The sequence below is a fragment of the Falco naumanni genome, chromosome 7 (assembly GCF_017639655.2).
Source record: "Falco naumanni isolate bFalNau1 chromosome 7, bFalNau1.pat, whole genome shotgun sequence".
Taxonomy (NCBI): Eukaryota; Metazoa; Chordata; class Aves; order Falconiformes; family Falconidae; genus Falco; species Falco naumanni.
In genome coordinates this window covers 23,848,315-23,865,691 of record NC_054060.1, presented here as the reverse complement: position 1 = coordinate 23,865,691, position 17,377 = coordinate 23,848,315, and the positions used below count along the sequence as shown (strand labels likewise).

Below are 17,377 nucleotides of genomic sequence, written 5' to 3'. Positions count from 1 at the left end.
AGATTTTTTTTTTTCTTCAGTTTGGTTACACAGATGGAAAACAGTAATATAACTGCATATATTAAAAATTGCATATCTCCACATTTCTTCCATTTGGCATGAATTAAAAAAAAAGACATCTGTGTGTGTTGTGGTTTTGTTTGCTACAATTTCAAAAATGTGAAGAATTCAGATTTTCAGACATTTATTACGGTCCCTTATTATACTACCCTCTGTTCTTGAGAGGGAAAGGGAATAGGTCTGACAGTAGTTTTACATGACTTTTGGCAGAAAAAATAGTACAGCATTTCTGAACCTTACAAGTACAGCTGGTCTCTCTTACCAGTCCAGGTAAGGTATTTATTCCACCCATGTATCATAGGATGTGTTAAAACTTTTAACAGCAGAATGGTTAGTGCCCTAGAATAATTGAGTCTTAATTTCTGTGACAGTTAAAGGCAGGATTTTAGAAAATGTTCATCATTAATGTAACATTTCCTATCTGTGAAGTCCGCATTAAGGGTCCTTAGGCATCTTGTGAGGAAGCAGTCAGGACAGCACTTAAGTCTCCCAACCAAAAACTTACAGCCTTGCGAAGGCAGTGGTTGGTCAATAGGCTGCTGGGGTTTTTCACAAATTGAGTTCCCATCTTTACAAATTGTCTGTTTTGTTGCCAGAGTTGCTTGTACGTTTTATTTATTTCTCCTACTGTGTGGGCAAGAAGGGAGGGCTTGCAGATTCCATTCATCTGCAGTGGTGACAAACGAAGATCAAAAAGGACTTAGAAAAAAAATAATTCAAGTTTTCAAATTTACCATGCTTTTTTTAATGTTTGTTCTTCTTCTTTCCTCTGTGGTCCTTTCTCTTTGAATATATGCACATATACTTACAGATCTCTAACTCATCGCTGTGTCTAATGAGAATGTGAGAAAAAGACAGTTCTGGTTCTCATGTCTTTATTTTGCAAAAGCTGTGGAGCTGGAGCCTTTAGTGTGTTTTCAGATTTCTGTAAGATGCTTCAGAGCCCAGAAATATAAGCAACACAAGTTAAAAACCAATACTAATCACAAATTCTTCCTCATTCTTACTAAGAAAGATGTGCCACCTTAGCATGTCTTTATTCAGCAGGTTAGAAGAAGACACAAATATTTACAGCTGTCATAATTTTAGAGGAAATTCTTATAAAACCGGAAGGTGTTTTGTTTGTTATGCTGCCTGGCAGAGCAACTTCTTTATGTATCTAGCCTTTGTCAAAAAAGCACTGCTGTAAATCTGTCAGGGATAATGGCTTCAGCTGAGGAAATAGGTTCCCATAATTGTTGCTGTATTCAAATTACTGTTATTTAGCTGATAAAAGTGACAGTGGCCCTGGAACAGGAACAGCAGTGAGATGTAACAGTTTCTCTGCTGGCACAGGAAGACCTTAACAGGCTGAACATCAGGAGGTTTGTGTAACTCAGGGAAGCACTGGGTGAGCCAAGCCAGAGGATAACTGGGAAGAACCAGGGATTGCTTTTTTGGGCAGTTCTCCCTGCTGGTGATGCTCTGGAGTGGCCTAGGTGGGAACTGATCGACAATGCCACATGAACAGATTCTTTCTGTCTCTGAGAACAGCTGGAGGATGTTGCACGGGCGGTGCTCTTGGCTCAGGGATTTAAATGGGAGGGTTTTCTCTCAGCTTGAGAACACATTTTTTCCGCTTGACTCAGAGTGAAATCTAAATGAGTGATAAAATTCTAAAAGTATTGTTGAATTGGTTGTAATAATAAAAAGTGTGTTTATCATCAGGAAGGAAGAGCAAAATAAGGGGAAAGTATCAATGCAGAGGAAGTCACCACCTTCTCAGTAACAATGGAAGGTTGTAGGCAGCTGAACACACCTCTGTTCAACAGCCAGCCTAGTTCTCCAGCCACACAGTACTTTACCATTGGGAGAGATTTTTTCTGAAACTATTATCAACTTCTTCTCCCACATGCAGTACCCACACATATGTATTTAGGGACACTTTCCATTGAAAAGACTTTACACTATGAATGTGTTTCCATAAGTTAACTCATCTTATAGAATGCAAGCCTACATATCGCATGAAAGGAAACTGCCCACTAATTCCTGCAGAACCCATTTTTTTCCAGGAACAACACCAGCCTTTGTTTCTTCTCCTTGGCTTAGCACATGGAACAAGGAAGGAACATAAAATAGTGGCACTGAAGTGGTCTGGTGTGATTGCATACTGTAGATAAAGCTAGGTAACTGCAGAAGATGGGGAGGGGCTATTGGCCTAAATGTATTCTTAAGATAATCATTAAAATGTTCTTTTAAAGATTTTACATTTCTATACTGCATTCCCTTTGTACATTCCTGAACGGTTTGCCAAACTTCAACTGCTGTATCAATTACTTTGAACTCACAGTTTGAAAAAGCGTTGGGAGCAGAGGCACAGAATTTTGTGTGCTTCTCCTCTAGAACAGGTGCCTTCTCCACCGGTATTGCAGGAATCACAGAATTATATCACTAACCAGGGAAGAGATAGGGTAACATTTTAACTTCAGTTACATAAGAACAAGAGAGAATATCAAACCCCAGGATTTCTAGCTTTCTCTCAGAAGTAGCTAAAGTTATTAAATTCGAGATGTGTTCAGGTTGGGAGGGGAGGGTTTAAGAAAAAAAGTCTTTGTTCTTCCCCTGAGACTTAGCTTGCTAGTTTTTCAGGTCTAACCAGGCTCTTTCAGCTGAGGTTTAAGTGACTGAATATGGTGATTCAAACTGGAAACATTGACAGACTAAGCAACAGTAGCATAAAAATATTTATTAAATGTCCCTATATGCAGTTCTTTCCAAAGGACCGTTCTGATTTTTCAGTAGCTTGCATTAGGTTCCATTTTCACTTCTGCCTATCTATGAAATCTGTCCCATTACAAGTATGTGAAAACGTACTGCCCTTATCAATGCATCTGAGAAAAGGAGGCTGATGTTTGTTAAATTCATGCTTGTGTGATGGCTGTCCCTGGAAACTTCAAATAAGCAGGACAGGCAAAATGGAAAAATAATCTCATAAATTTGTAAAGCTCCAGACCAATGCTGTTTTTCATTTTGAACAGGCTCCTGTATTTTACATCAAAAAAACTCTTCTGCTAGGTATCGGATCTTCTAGCTCTTTGTGGTGGGATAGTAGATTGCTTACTGTGGGAGCAGTAAATTGTCAGCCACAGGGAGGTAAGAGTCCTTGCTTATAGTGAGGTCTCCAGTTTTCATTAGTTCAATATTCATAACAAATTTACCCTCCCTTAATTTCCATCGTATGAAACTTATGTATTTTACTTTGTCATTTCATTTATCGGCTTTCCAGGTGGTGAAAATTAGATTGTATTTTTCATGCTGGGTCCTTAAATTGTTCTGTAGCCTGTTATGATGTGATGTGGTCTTGGCAAGAAACACATTCCCATTCTGTAGAAAAACCCAAACAACAACAAAAAAAAAACCAAACAAAAAAAACCCAACCAAAAACCCCCAACCACAGAACGCATCTCAGATTCTGCTAATTAAGAAATCTATCAACTTATAGGGCTGAAAAAGATAATCAACATACTTGAACCTGCTGCAAGCATGAATCATTTTCTATGAGTAAGAATACCTTTCTTGTTGAGCTGGAAAAGATTATGTAGTTGCCATAAAAAAGATAACTTCTAAGTGCTGTCTAGATACGCAAGAGTTACAGCCTCCAGTATTGGTGCTATTTTTTTGCTACAACCTGTAAATCAGAGTTGTTACATTAGCTCCATACTCTCTCCATTAGGAAATGGCATATAGGATGTATATGGATATATAAATATCATACTTCTGGCCTGTCAGTGTCAAGAGCAGAATGAGGGAATGAGAGAACAGACAGCAGCCACATCTAAAAATATACCTGAGAAACAGAACTAAGATAGCAGCGCTGCACACTGTGTTAAGAGAGGATGTCTTCTCTTCTTACAGCACAACCGTTTCCTTAATGCATCACCTAGGTATGTGTGCATCTGAGGGCTGGAAGCTGCTAGTGTTGCATGGAGTGCAGGTAGTCCCACTGCCTCCAGGTTCTGGGCAGAGTCATTCCCCCTGAACACCACAGCATCCAGCTCATACAGTGGGTTGCTTCATCAACATCTCTTATCTCAACTTTTAATACAAAATAATAGGAATATTGGAGATTTCTCAGATTCCAAAGGGTTTCTTAGCAATTTATCCAAAATGCAGATTTTCCTTTCAAACATGAATTTCCTTAACTCTCTTCAGTATAACTGCATAGATGCTTTCAGAAACAATTGCTGATGATGCATAGTCTTTCTTCCTTTGTTTTTTAAAGCTGGATTATATTTTTTACAGCTCAGTAATCACTATCTTAAATATGAACATTAACATATGTATATTTTAAGCAAAAATGCTTCATAGGTGAGTAGGTAGGGGGTTTGATAGACTTCAAAATAATTCCAAAAATACCTGGCTTGCTGCTTTTTCTGCTGTCTCCTTTCTCATTCTTTATATGAGTTAGCCAATTTTTTTGCTAAGCTTTTTTTTTATTCTATTGCTTTCCATTTACAGTAATAAAAATTCTGTGTATTCTCCAGAGAAAAACTGCAGGTTTTACTAAATTTGCACTGTTGTGGTGACATTCTTTGATTGGCATTATGGTGGGATTCCGAAGTTATTTAACAAAAATCAGGCTTTTCTTCCTGAAGGAGCGTGTTAGGCAGTGTACAAATATAATTGGGATTGTTTGTTTTTCAACATGAGATAAGAAGTTGTGAGGACAAATAAAATATAAAATAAAAAGAATCTGTGTCAGATTCTTTAGATTCTTGCCTCCCCACCCAGATTTAAGAATGCTTCAAGTATGCTACTGAGATGTGTGATGGTTTTCTTCTTTATAGCCTTATCCAAAAGCTAATAGTTACAGATTAGTTTTATGTTTCTCATTGCACTATGTCTTTACCAGCAACTTCTGTGGTGTATTGCTGTTTTTACAAACATCTTCACCAGGTTAAAATATTTCAAACTTTTCACAGTAGGTTTCTTGAATTAGTAACTAGAAATAAACGTTGCGGGAGCCACCACTTTGTAAAAAGTAGTGGCAAAATGTGTGCAGGACTATCCTAATCAGTGCAGTACTAACTAGCTGCATAAGCAGTTGGAGGGATTTAATCTCGCAAAAAAAATCATATATTCAGGGAAAGGGCTGCTGAAAATAGAATTGGGGAAGATAACTTTCTCTTGTTCTTACTGACTTCCTCTTTCAGACTTGTTTTTTTTTTTTTTTCCTGCAAATACAATTCAGGTACTAAACAATTTAAAAATGTATATCATTACAAGCAGAAGAAGGGGTGTCTTAGCAGTTTTGCCTTCCAAACATTTCAGACTTGCTGAGCTCTATCTTCACCATCCTTTTCTGTAATATTTCCAGACTGTGTGCATTGGCAGTCAAATCAGTATATTTGACTTTTGGCATAGTACTGTTTGGTTTCAACATCCATATAAAGCTTGCTTAGGAAGAAACACAAACACACAAAGTTAAAGATGGCATACTGTGAGAAATAAATGTGTATTTCTACAATAATGCCTATCAGAACATTTTTGGTTTTATTACTTCAGTGTTGTGGCTTTGGTGTGTTGAAGTTCAGGGCTTAAACTTAGAGAATTTTACAGGTATTAAATTAATGAAAATTAAGGAGTTTGCCTTTTTAGTGAAAAAGACATTTCTTCTGCAGCTAAAGAAAGATAGCACCAAGCTCATTGAAAGAAAAATAATCCTTGCCTAACTGTATGACTGTGTGTAACTGATTTTCAAGACTTTAGTTGATAACATCCATTAAGTTACATTTCAGTGATGGATACAAAAATTAACTTTGAATTTCTGATTGGTAGTGACATACTTGAATCTTGAATCAGTCAGTAGTTGGTTAATTATCTAAGTATTGCTGCAAAGAGAGCAGACTCCAGCTGGCTGTAATTAGTGTTGAATAGTTCTGTGCCTTCAAGACAAATTTTACATTCATGGGATCTGCAGCTTTCTGTTGTCCTCATTTCCTGTAACATAAAAGTACTTGTATCTCAAAGAATTGTGGGGAGAGGGGGGGCAAATAGTGAGAGAGGCTGTGCAGATAGATCTTACTAACATCCTGAGTGGTCTGACTGAGAAATATGCATTGCAAGTTAAAAAAAAAAAAGGTAGAGGTGGGGGGGAGTAACCACCAGGAGTCATAGCCAACAGGTGTTGTTTTGGTTGATTAGAAGAAAAGGTGGATCTTGAGAAAGCTCAGTGGGTTCTAGAAAATCTGAAGTCTATGCTCTGTAAATCTTGGTCTTATTGAGAGACCACCAGCCTGTGTAAGAAGAAACTTGGATAGCAAATTAGGAGTGCATGTGGCATAAAACGGTCAATGAAGATTCAGTAATTCAGTAGCCATGGGATACAACACTAAATGTGTGATATATCACATGGAATTTGTTGAAGTCAGTCTCCCTTTTTGTGCTTATGCTGCTGAATTACCAGTGCTGCAGTACTGGCATTCACTTTAAGGACATCCTAGCTTAGGAAACACTCCTCATCTTGCTTTCTCTTCAGTACTTGGGTCATCACGAGCTGTGCTCTATGCAGTTTCTATTAACAGGCTTTATTTCAACTCACAATCAAGACTAGCACATTTTCAATTTATTACATTTATTGGGGAAGAAATAGCCTTTTGTTTAGTTTGCATGTGAAATTATGTATTGGTATTTCAGTGGTACCCAATGTGGAAGGTGTATGCCAGGAACTGGGTGGGGGGTGGGGGGGTGGGGCACAATTAACATGATTCTTTCAAGAGCATCTGTAAATAGGTAATACCAGTCCACAGCCCCACCAGGCTGTATCTTGAGAACACATAAAACAAGGTCATGTCTTTTGTGATTTACCTGAGTCACAGTTCTCAAGGAAAATATTTGGCCTGAGGGCATCCATTGGACATAAGAATGGTGCTGATGTGGCTGGTGCAGCAGTCGTTGTGACAGATTGCTCCAGCAATTTTAAGTAACTGAAGTATTCTTTTGAGAGGTATACTTGAGCAGAATGGGGTGTTTTGATGCAACACAGTTAACCAGTCAATGTGAGCCCAAGAGCTTCAGAATAATATCTGTCTGGGCTGCGTGCTGGTGTAAAACTTGCTGTTCCTCATCTGCCAAAATCTCTACTGGCCACTGGTTTTTGGAGTGCAGAGAGTAATAGTGCTACAGCAGCTACATCCCCGCTGCTCCTTGCCATGCAGTGTTGTCCCCTCTGTGGCTGAGTGTTTGGAGCTTGCTTATCTTCATGAGCCCATCCAACTTGCCGACCTGACAGAAAATGACCCTTCCTCCCCATCTACAGGTTGATTTGCTGCAGTTTGAAAGCTGAGTCTGTTCAGAGGTGTTGGGAGAACAGCAGAGCCAGTAGAAGAGAAGTGGTGAGGGTATGTGAAGGTGAGCATCTTCAACTAATTGTAGTTCACAAATGTCTTATAAGCATAAGGGCCTAAAGGAAGTTAACAAAAACAATAGTTGATGGAGAAAGATGTGCAAGTTAAATTCCTTCTTTATTAAATGCAATTTAAATATTCTCATAGGTAATAATAGTTGCATGTGTCTTTTACAGATTACCTTCATATCTGTGTATTTTCTTTTCAGGTTTAGAACTATTCAGACAGGCATCTCCAGGAGTGGTTGTTCAGATATCTCTGAGCTGCATTTAGAAAATGCTTTTACACTGTGGTGATAAAACTGTTATTGCTCAACTTTCTTCATGTGAGCAATGCATAGGTAATCAGTGCGTAAGAGCACTCTTGTGTTGTAAGTCTCAAGTGTAGAATATACACACAAGAAAATGGTTTTTGTTAGCTGAAACTTTTTCAGGTTTTTTGTGTACTTGATTACATTATTAATAGAGAATTAATATATTTCCTATTTAGACAAGAATGCTTTACTTAATGAACTGCTGCTGTGAAAATTTGTATTCTCTAAGCATAGAATTTAGAATCATAGATTCTGTTTATTTACTGAAAGTCTCCTAATCCTCAGGATCTAGGTAATTTCCTTCAAAATTTACTATGATGACCATGGAAGAACAGCTGAACAGATAGGTAATTGATAGCCAAATCTGTATGTACATAACTTTTTCAGCTCTAGCCACATACTAGTAAATCACTTACACGTGGTTTGATGTTAGTTAAGACAGTCTAGTAACTAGCTGCAAGCAGAGGGAATTGATGAATTGTTCTCCCCCCATTATAGAATAGTTTAGTTTGGAAAAGACCTTTAAGATCATGAAGTGCAACTGTTGATCTAGCACTGCCAAGTCCACCACTGATCTGTGCCCCTACGTGCCATGCCTACACATCTCTTAAATACCTCCGGGACAGTGACTCTACCGAGTCCCTGGGCAGCCTGTTCCAATGCTTGACAACCTTTTCAGGGAGGCAATTTCTCCTCATATCCAACCTAAACCTCCCCTGGCACAGCTTGAGGCCATTTCTTCTTGTCCTGTTGCTTGTTACCTGGGAGAGGAGACCAGCAGCCACCCCACTCCAGCCTCCTCTCAGGTAGTTGTAGAGAGCAAGGAGGTCGTCCCTGAGCCTCCTTTTCTCCAGGCTGAACTCTCCCAGTTCCCTCAGCTGCTCCCCATCAGCCGTGCTCCAGCCCCTTCCCCAGCCCCATTGCCCGTCTCTGGACACGGTCCAGCACCTCAATGTCTGTCCTGTAGTGAGGGGCTGGAAACTGCACTGAGGATTTGAGGTGCTGCCTCACCAGTGCCACCAAGTACAGGGGAACGATTGCTGCCCTGGTCCTGCTGGCTCCACCGTTTCTGGTACAAGCCAGGATGCTGTTGGCCTTCGTGGCCGCCTGAGCACACGGCTGGCTCATGTTCAGCTGGCTGTCAACCAGCACCCCCAGGCCCTTTTCCCCCAGGCAGCTTCCCAGCCACTGTTCCCCAAGCCCATAGTGTTGCATGGGGTGGCTGTGACCCAAGGGCACCGAGCCTTGTGGGACCTCGTACAACTGGCCTTGGCCCATCAGTCCAGCCTGCTCAGATCCCTCTGCGGAGTCTCCTGTCCCCCAGCTTGGGGTCATCTATGAAGTTTACTGAGGGTGCACTCAGTCCATGTGTCCGGTCATGCCCACAGGCCAACACTTCTCCCTCCCTTTAGCCTGGTCTAGCACTTAGCCAAGGGAGGGGAGTAGTTTAATTCCTTTCCTCCCACCATAAGTTCCTGTTCTTCAGTTTTGGTTTACAGCAGAGGAATTTGTGGTAGGGTCGTGTACGCACCAATATTGGAGGCACAGCTGTGCGCTGACTTATAACATTAAACACAAACTCTGGGACTCTTGACAGGTTTTGCTGTCCTGATAGACTACATGGGCACAATCTCTATTTTGCATATTTATATTTCAGTGGTTTTCAGCTATCTGAAGCTTACATGTTTTCCAAGCATGTTAAAAAGAGAATTCAATTACCATGACAAAATCTTAAAGGTACAACTTGCAATAAAATCCAGCAGCTCTTCAAAACTTTCTCAACTCTACATTGTGGGTCCAGTGACCCTGCATCCCCAACTGGCTCATGCAGAAGTTTAAGCATGTATCTTGTGGTTCCTGTTACAAAGAGCTATGTGACTTCCGGCATGAGGGATAATGTTTTATAATTCTTCAACGTTAACATTGACTGTAACAACTGCTAGCCTTGTTCTGCAGTGGTATACCACAGCAGAAAAGGCTTTCCTTTTGAAACATGATTGGAGTGCACTGTAATGTTGCAACTGTACTCTCAAAAAGCCTAGTATCTTGGTATGTTATTAACTCAGACTCTGCAGTTGTTGTTTCTTATTTAAATGTCCTATCTCACTTGAGATTTAATGTAATCGAAACCAGCTTGTGGAAAAATCTTTTTCTGTGATGTCTTAGATATTGTTCTAGTCTTATCTGGTAAAGCAAATCAAATGGGATATAATGAAAATAATAAAACCATTTGTAAGAGGTAGTTTTTCTGCAGGAAGTAAAAGGCAGCACCACTTTTCATTTTGCTTTGTATTTCTAAACACAATATGTACTTGGAATAAGTCCACTGAGATTTATCCAATACACATGAGAGCAGAGTCAGGTACATCTGACAGCAATGTGACTTCACTGATACCAGAGGGAACCAGAAGTACTGTAGCAATAAGCCTCTTCCACTAGCGATGTTGCTTAGCCATCCTGTTCAGCCAGCAGTAGGTCGATGTGGCAACAAAGGTATGTGTGAAGGAGTTGGGTCTATGTTCAGCATCTCCTTAGATTTAGTTGGGGTTTTTTCCCCCCTCTAGCTACAGCATCTTTAATGGTGAGGTGTGTCCAGAATGTAGTATCTAAAAAGATACTGCAAAGATAGTCATAACCAAAGCTATAGTGTAATGTGTTTCTCAGACAAGAAGTAATGTGCCTGGTACAAAAGGGCAGGTAAACAAATTCAAAGGCAGAGGAGTCAGTTATCTCAGTCTGGCTTGGAGACAGGATCACAGCAATGCAGGAGGTCTGAGCTGGTCCCTCACTGCTGTCTCTGCTTGTGTGATTTCTGAGGAGTTTGGATGTTACTACTCTACATCTTTTAGCTTCTGTTGATAATTCTGTGTCAAAGATGTTTTGCAGTATCTTTTCTCTTTGTGCCCGAGCCACTTGTAAACAGGCTTTTGTATTGTCAGCATGTATTACAGTAATTTTTTTGTAATGCACAGTAGTACTGATAAACTTTAAGTTGGAGATGCTTAATGGAGAGGCTGCATGCCACAGAATGTAGTTAGAAATGTAGTGCTTTCAAGGAGTGATGGCAGGATTTTCAGTCTTGCTATTTTAGCTCACAACAGCTGTGGATCGGTGGATCAAGTTTCCAAGTAGCACAGCGCCTCACCATTGCAAAGCAGCCTTCTTTATCTGGTGCTGTGACATTAGGTTTATCTTTGACAATGGGGTTTCGAAAATGCTGAGTACAGCCGACTGAATCCATATTCATACAAATGTCAGAAGGAACAGTCCGATCTTGTTTTTCAAAAGCTAATGACACAGAAATTCAAATGATGAAAATTCAATTTTAAGTAATTCAAATGATCAAAAAATCATTAGTTTAGTGCCTGCAAACTATTTTAAGACTTCAGATGAAACCTTAAAAACCAAAAAAAATGTACCTGAAAACATTCTCTTATTTCTGGGCTTGGTGCTAATTTATAGAGCACTTGTGCACAAGTTTGTCTTGAACTCTTTGGAACTGAGGAAACAGTAATTTCTTTTTCTCCCCTTCCCCCCATTCCTTTTTTGTAAAGAAATGATTAAATGCTTAGAGTACAAATGCTGCACATGAATATTTATAAGAACTTTTCTAACATTTAGCAATGTTTCACGGCTGTCTCTTTCTGAATGCACATAATAAAGTACCCATCATTTCTTTGAAGCTGCACTTGCTCTTTATTAACTTGATCACAGACTGATAGGAACTGTAGGCTCCTCGGGGCTGTGGGACTGCAGCTGGTGATGACAAAACAAAAGTCATTGCTGTGTTCCCTTGTTTTGTGTTAAAACACTTGTGTTTAACATTTAATAAGATTTTTTTTTTGTGCATCATCTACATTTATGTATGCAGAAAACTGCTAGGTAGAAATATTGTTACCTGTATTTATACTTTAGTCCTGGAAGAGAGTTAAATGTCTTCTGCTTGAAATACTAACGCTGTGGAACAACGGAATGTACCTGGAGCACACCCTGCAAACCACATGGAGGATCCTCCTGTTAATAAAAAAAATGTTTTCGTTTCCACTTCTTCCTCTGTGTCTCTCCATAATAGTGCATACTGTGAATACCCAGCAGTGTATGTAATGCCTCAAAGTGTACTGCACCCATTTCTAAAAAGCAAATGGAAACTAGTAGCTGTTCATAGCAATATTTATCCCCTTGACATCCTTAAAGAATTTTGATCAGATTAAGCATGTGAGCAGTCTAAGGAAAGGAGAAAGAAGAAAGACTTTAGAAGTAGCCAAAAGGGAAGTGGAGGTGGGGATAGTTTTTGTTCATTTATCAAAGCTGAAGATAATTTTAGAACTGGGTTTGGAAGTTCTGTGCTCTCATAATATTACATAGTAGAACCTCTCCCCTCCTCCTCTTTAAAATAAATTGCTATAAATTGCACGTGCTCCTGTCCACAAAGTTACTACATTAATTGAAGATTTACAATGCTTGTTTAAAAGGTGGATGGTATTTTCTCTATTGGAAGTTATGTATTGAAACTTTGTAAATAACATGTAGGTCTGCATGAATGCATTTACTACACAAAAAAGAACCTCCTTCAGCCACCCGTACCAGCTGAACTGCTACAGCAAGCAGCCATCACTGCTTGCATTCACCATGGGGTAAAATTTTGCTTTGAACATTTCAAATGGTGTAGCAATGGCTTGTTCCCTGTGTTAGTGTTGGTAGAGCAGACCCACTGCAAAGGCAGCAGCGAGAAAATCATTCCTAAAACTGTTGCTCTGGGCAAATCTCACATGGAGTCAGCTACAATAGGTATTAAATCTCTCACTGGGCTTTAGTAGATCATTGCTGGCTAGGTTCTGATAGACTGGTTTCTGTAGAGAGATGTTTTAAATGCTCAGTAGGTTTACATCTTTCACTGGGGTAAGATGGCTGTCTAAATTTTTCCTGGGATTCATTACTAGTACAGTTTTTTGTGGGTTTTTTTATCATACCGTCTGAGCTTTAAGTCCTCTTTCTAGTCACACTTAGTTTTCTGTGTGATGCGTTGTCTTCGGTAGATGTCCATCTGAAGATCTCTGAAATATACTAATGTATTTCATACTTTTGAATTTCTTATACTATATATACATGTAATATATGAAATGTAAAAGTTAATTTCTTCCTTTTTTGTGTGTGTTTATGTATAAATGTACTTCTTTGCTACTACAGTATACAAACTATACAGGTGTATCTTTTAAAGAAGGCACTATTTATGTTTCTTTAACCTCTAAACTACCAATAATTAACTTTCAGATAGTGATTTCAGTCTTTCCCAAGTGTTTTGAGCACAGCAATTTTTGGAATCACTTTCATGATTAGGAAAGGAGAGCTGAAAGGACAGTACTGAGAATCAGTTTACTTTTCAATTAAAGCTGTATACTTGCAGTATTAAACTTATCCCCATATATTACAATCATCATATTGAAGGAAAATAATACTCTCAGTTGTGCTTTATTTGTGCAAAACTTAAGACAGCCACCTAATGCATAACCTTTGAACATGTAAGATTCACAACGTGGTTACCACTGTAAGAAAAGTATGTACTTACCTGAGATCTGTTTGAGTATGTTTAAGCAGTAGTAGCAATGCTGGATCTTGTTGTAACAATCCAGTGCTTGCATCTACAAGAAAACAAAGGTACTGTCCATGCTTGCTGTTGTGGAATAACTTACCAAATCCATCTGAACAGCTTAAAAAAATTACAATCTCTGGACAATAACTACCAGTTTTTGAGTCACATTCTTCATAGGGAGAACTGAAATTGGACTTCAAAAAAATGAGTTTGGCAGCTTTTCCTAATGTATTTCTTTATGCTTTATTTTTAGAGTGTAAAAGTAAAGCGTGCACCAGGAAAGGAATATGAGTACCAAGCAGTAAGATTCCAGGGACTTTCTCAGTCTTTAATTTGTCTATAGATCCTGGCATATTAAAAGTTCACAGATTTGAGGCAGAATGTGTTTTATTACTTTTACATAGCCTCAAACTAGTTGTTCCATCACACCCTACAGAATAAACCCTCTCACTCAAGTACTGAACTTGTGGCTAGACCTTCATCTTTCTTAAAGCTGGTTACAACAGAATGCTCCATTGTTAAAGAGAAGACTCTGGGCAGTATGAGGACTCTGCTTTTTTTCTTCTTTAGTTCAGCACTGCAGACATTAAATATGATGTAGCCTAATTTCAGCAAGCAGCCCTCTCATTATCTCTGTGAAGTCTCTCTCTGCTCTTTTCCTTTCCAGTTCTTATTTTTCCAAGTTTTAGCATGTAATTAAAAGAGTACAGTGGCTGAAGAGTGAAAACTGAATTTTTCCAAATGCTGTTACTTGTAATACATCGCCCACACCTCCCAAGGCAGTGATTGAAGATCCCATCTAATTTGTCTTACTTGAGATCTAAGTGAAATCATCTGCTGTTTCAGACTATCTGTGCACATTACAATTCATCCAGGCTTCTCTGAAAAGAAAAATGTGAAAATAAGACATGGTTAATGTACCAGTCTTTTTTGTCTAGAGAACAAATTTAACATAGGACATTAGAGATATAGGCCTACAGTCTGTCTTCTAACTACACAATGTTAATTAGCATTATGAAACCATCCTTTTGTTAATCATGTTGAATTATGTCAGGCTTGGAAGAATTCTCTGCTGGAACAGAAGTACAGTATGTTGGTACTGAATTGCATTTGGCAAAGTGCAGCAGGGTTGGCAGCAGAATAGCAGTCAACTGGAGCAAAGCAGAAGCACCACTAAAATGGTGCGAGTGTCACTGGTGGTGCACCTGCTTCCTGCCACCAGCCGAGCGGGAGACCTGGAGGGTTACAGCAAGGCAGGTCGGCTCGATCGCAGCGGTGCCTGCTCAACACTGCCTTGTTCTATAAAGCAATGTCTTGCTTTGCAGAACTAGAGGTGAACGTAAATGACGGGTTATATGAAGCTGCTCTTTATGAGAAACGCTGTTAGCTTTTATGTGTCGTTCCACTGTTTAGTATTCCTGTTCCTCCAATGCCATATGAAAGTAAGGATGTTATTTTCTTCTTTACAGAAGAATGGAGAAAAATAGCAAATCTTTTTGTATTAATATGTATTTTGAGAACCCGCATAGTGCGGAGCAAATCTGCTTCAGTTTCTCAGCATATGTGTATGAAGCAATGCAGGGCCAATTCCTACAACTGCATACAGACCTGATAAGCAGCTGATTAAAAAAAATACATTTTTTTTGCATGCTGTGTTTTGGCATCCAGACCTGGTTCTGATGCCTTTATAGAGTTTGACATATTGCAATTCCTATCAAAAATTAAGGCTTTGGGTTCATTGTTAGATTACTTTGTTTCGACAAAAGGCTTTTTAAAACAGATGCCTTAAGAAAGCTGACACTTTTATAAGTGATTGTTACAGGAGAAATTGAGTAGGAGTTATTTAAAACAGCCATAGAAGGTAAAGTTAATAGTAATTAATTTTAAATATAGAATGTTTTAATTTCACATTTTGCAATCTTGTTAGTAAGAGACAAAAATGTAGTATATATTATGTGGAATTAGGCCTGGCTACAGGTGATAGGGCTGAAATGGATTGTAAGTAGGAGGTTGTTACTGAGTTGGCATAGGATGCTATGTGTTAATCTGTCCTAAAGTAAGTCGGGGTGGGGTGGGGGGGTGGGTTATGAGTAGTCTGAAAGAAAAAGTAAATAGGAAGAGCAGGAAATTCAAAAGCTGAGGTACTCACTGATTACATTGAAAAAAGGCTTGAACAAATAATTTCTATTTATTATGTGCAGTTGTAAACTGGGAATAAAGAGCTTAGGCTGGGGCTTGCTTGACTCTGCTGAGAGAAGTGGAGGTCCTCAAAAGCTTGTGAAAGTCATGATCACCCCATTGTTATGAGTTCTGGATAACAGTCTGGACTTAAAAGAACACATGCAGAGTCCAAACACTGGAGTCATGCATTTCAAGGGTAGGAAGGGTTTGTTTGCATTGTGTTTGTCACTGGTATAAAGCTAGCTCCAGGAATGCTATGTTGTTATTTTGGAGAGCAAAAGGCCAAGGGTGCTAATAGCAATTCGCAAAAGTCATTAGTGATTAAAGGTTTGAGCCGCTTGTTTTGCAGAGGAGACTTGAGAGCTCAACTTGCTCTTTTTAATAAAAAAAGCAAAAGTAGAACTAATAGTAATTCCTAAGTATGGGGGCAAAAGAAATTGGTAATACTGTGCTGCGTAGCTGTTACAATTACCATTGCAATTTACCATTTGACTAGCAGTTGGGGGTCCCATATAATGTTTATATAACCATAACATATGCTGCCATGTGTTATTAAGCCAAGTTTGAGCCCATAATCTTGAAATCTGCTGTACAGATATTTTTTTCTGTATAAATTACAAGATTAAGTACTACAGAGTGTGTAGTGTCTTCTATGGACCATACTTGGGAGACCTGGCATACACATTACCTTCCTGCACGTAGTGTTGATGGAGCAGTATTGGGGATGCACAATTTAGGTTCCTGAGCAAATTTCCTCATCCACTGGAGTATTAATGTTGTCCCCTGATCTGTTGATAGAGACTGAGTCCAAGACCTCAACAGGGAGCAGCAGGAAAAGGATTGCTACTGCTTTGCAGCTTGATGCTGCTTATGTGGACAGGGGAGTAAGTCTTGGTCTCTGTTTCTCTTAGAACTTCTCTTAGAATTTTTTTCTTATAATTGTTAACTATTTAGTTCTAAATGGCATAGTGTTGCATATGGCAGCAATAAAACCTCCCTCAGGACCCTCCAAGAGGGCACATAACAGTAGCCTTTCATATTTTACTTGGGTTGCCAGTGAGAGAATGTAATTGCCCTGGGCTTAGTCTGGTCTCTGTGAAATTCATTCCTGCACAATGGTGAACTCGTAGCGGTCCTGTGCGCCAGTAAGGTAAACTGTCATAAAAACCTTGTCTGAAAGGTAAAGAATTCAGATGAGTTTGATTCTGCTTTTACCTTCCAATACCTGTACATTAGTACTGAGTCATCTTGCCAGTACAAGGCTAGAAAATACACGTGGTTTTTCTCTATAGAAAAAGCTTTGCGTTTTTAGGATTCTGTCAAGCACAAGTAGCAAAATTTGTTTGGCAATCAACTCCTCTAGGAAAACATATCTGTGAAGAACTAAGGAAAAAGGATTGAAGAGTGCCATTTCTACAACCTAACGTTTGTGTTGATTTTCTTTCTCTTTCCTTTGCTAGAGCTTGTTTACAGTGCTTCAGTTTTGTTGGTTGATACTGTGTCCTGACCCATCTTTCAAGCTTGTAATTTTCAAGTATGATCAACAGCCTTTTAGTATCGGCGCACTCTGACAGCATGGCTGTTCATAGATGGAAGGAACAGTTTTGCAGGCACCCTGGGCTCAGCGGAGCGCTGGGAGCAGAAGGGGCTGTGGGAGCAGTGGGGGTGTGCCAGCCTTGGCCCTGGATGCTGTTGCTCTCTGTGAATAAGCCACCTCTGATTTTGAAGTGGCTGGTGCTCCAGCTGCCCATGAAGCACATCACTTCTTAGGGTAGGTTTTGTCTGCATGAAGTCAGCCTTCTCAGAACCAGCGAGCTCATTTCTTCTTTCCCTTTGCTCGTCTTAAAG

The 17,377-nt window shown here is 39.4% G+C and overlaps 1 protein-coding gene across 5 annotated transcripts in view; it reads left to right on the top strand.

Moving 5' to 3' along the window:
- PEAK1 (pseudopodium enriched atypical kinase 1) overlaps positions 1–17,377 on the top strand; it is a 119,776-nt gene that overhangs the window by 53,148 nt on the left and 49,251 nt on the right. For 4 of the 5 annotated variants that reach the window (XM_040600077.1, XM_040600073.1, XM_040600074.1 and 1 more), the window contains exon 3: positions 7,358–7,449. The exons of the other annotated variant lie outside the window; for it this stretch is intronic. The gene's annotated coding sequence lies outside the window, so the exon portion shown is untranslated. The remainder of the gene's footprint in view (positions 1–7,357; positions 7,450–17,377) is intronic. 5 annotated transcript variants of the gene reach the window in all.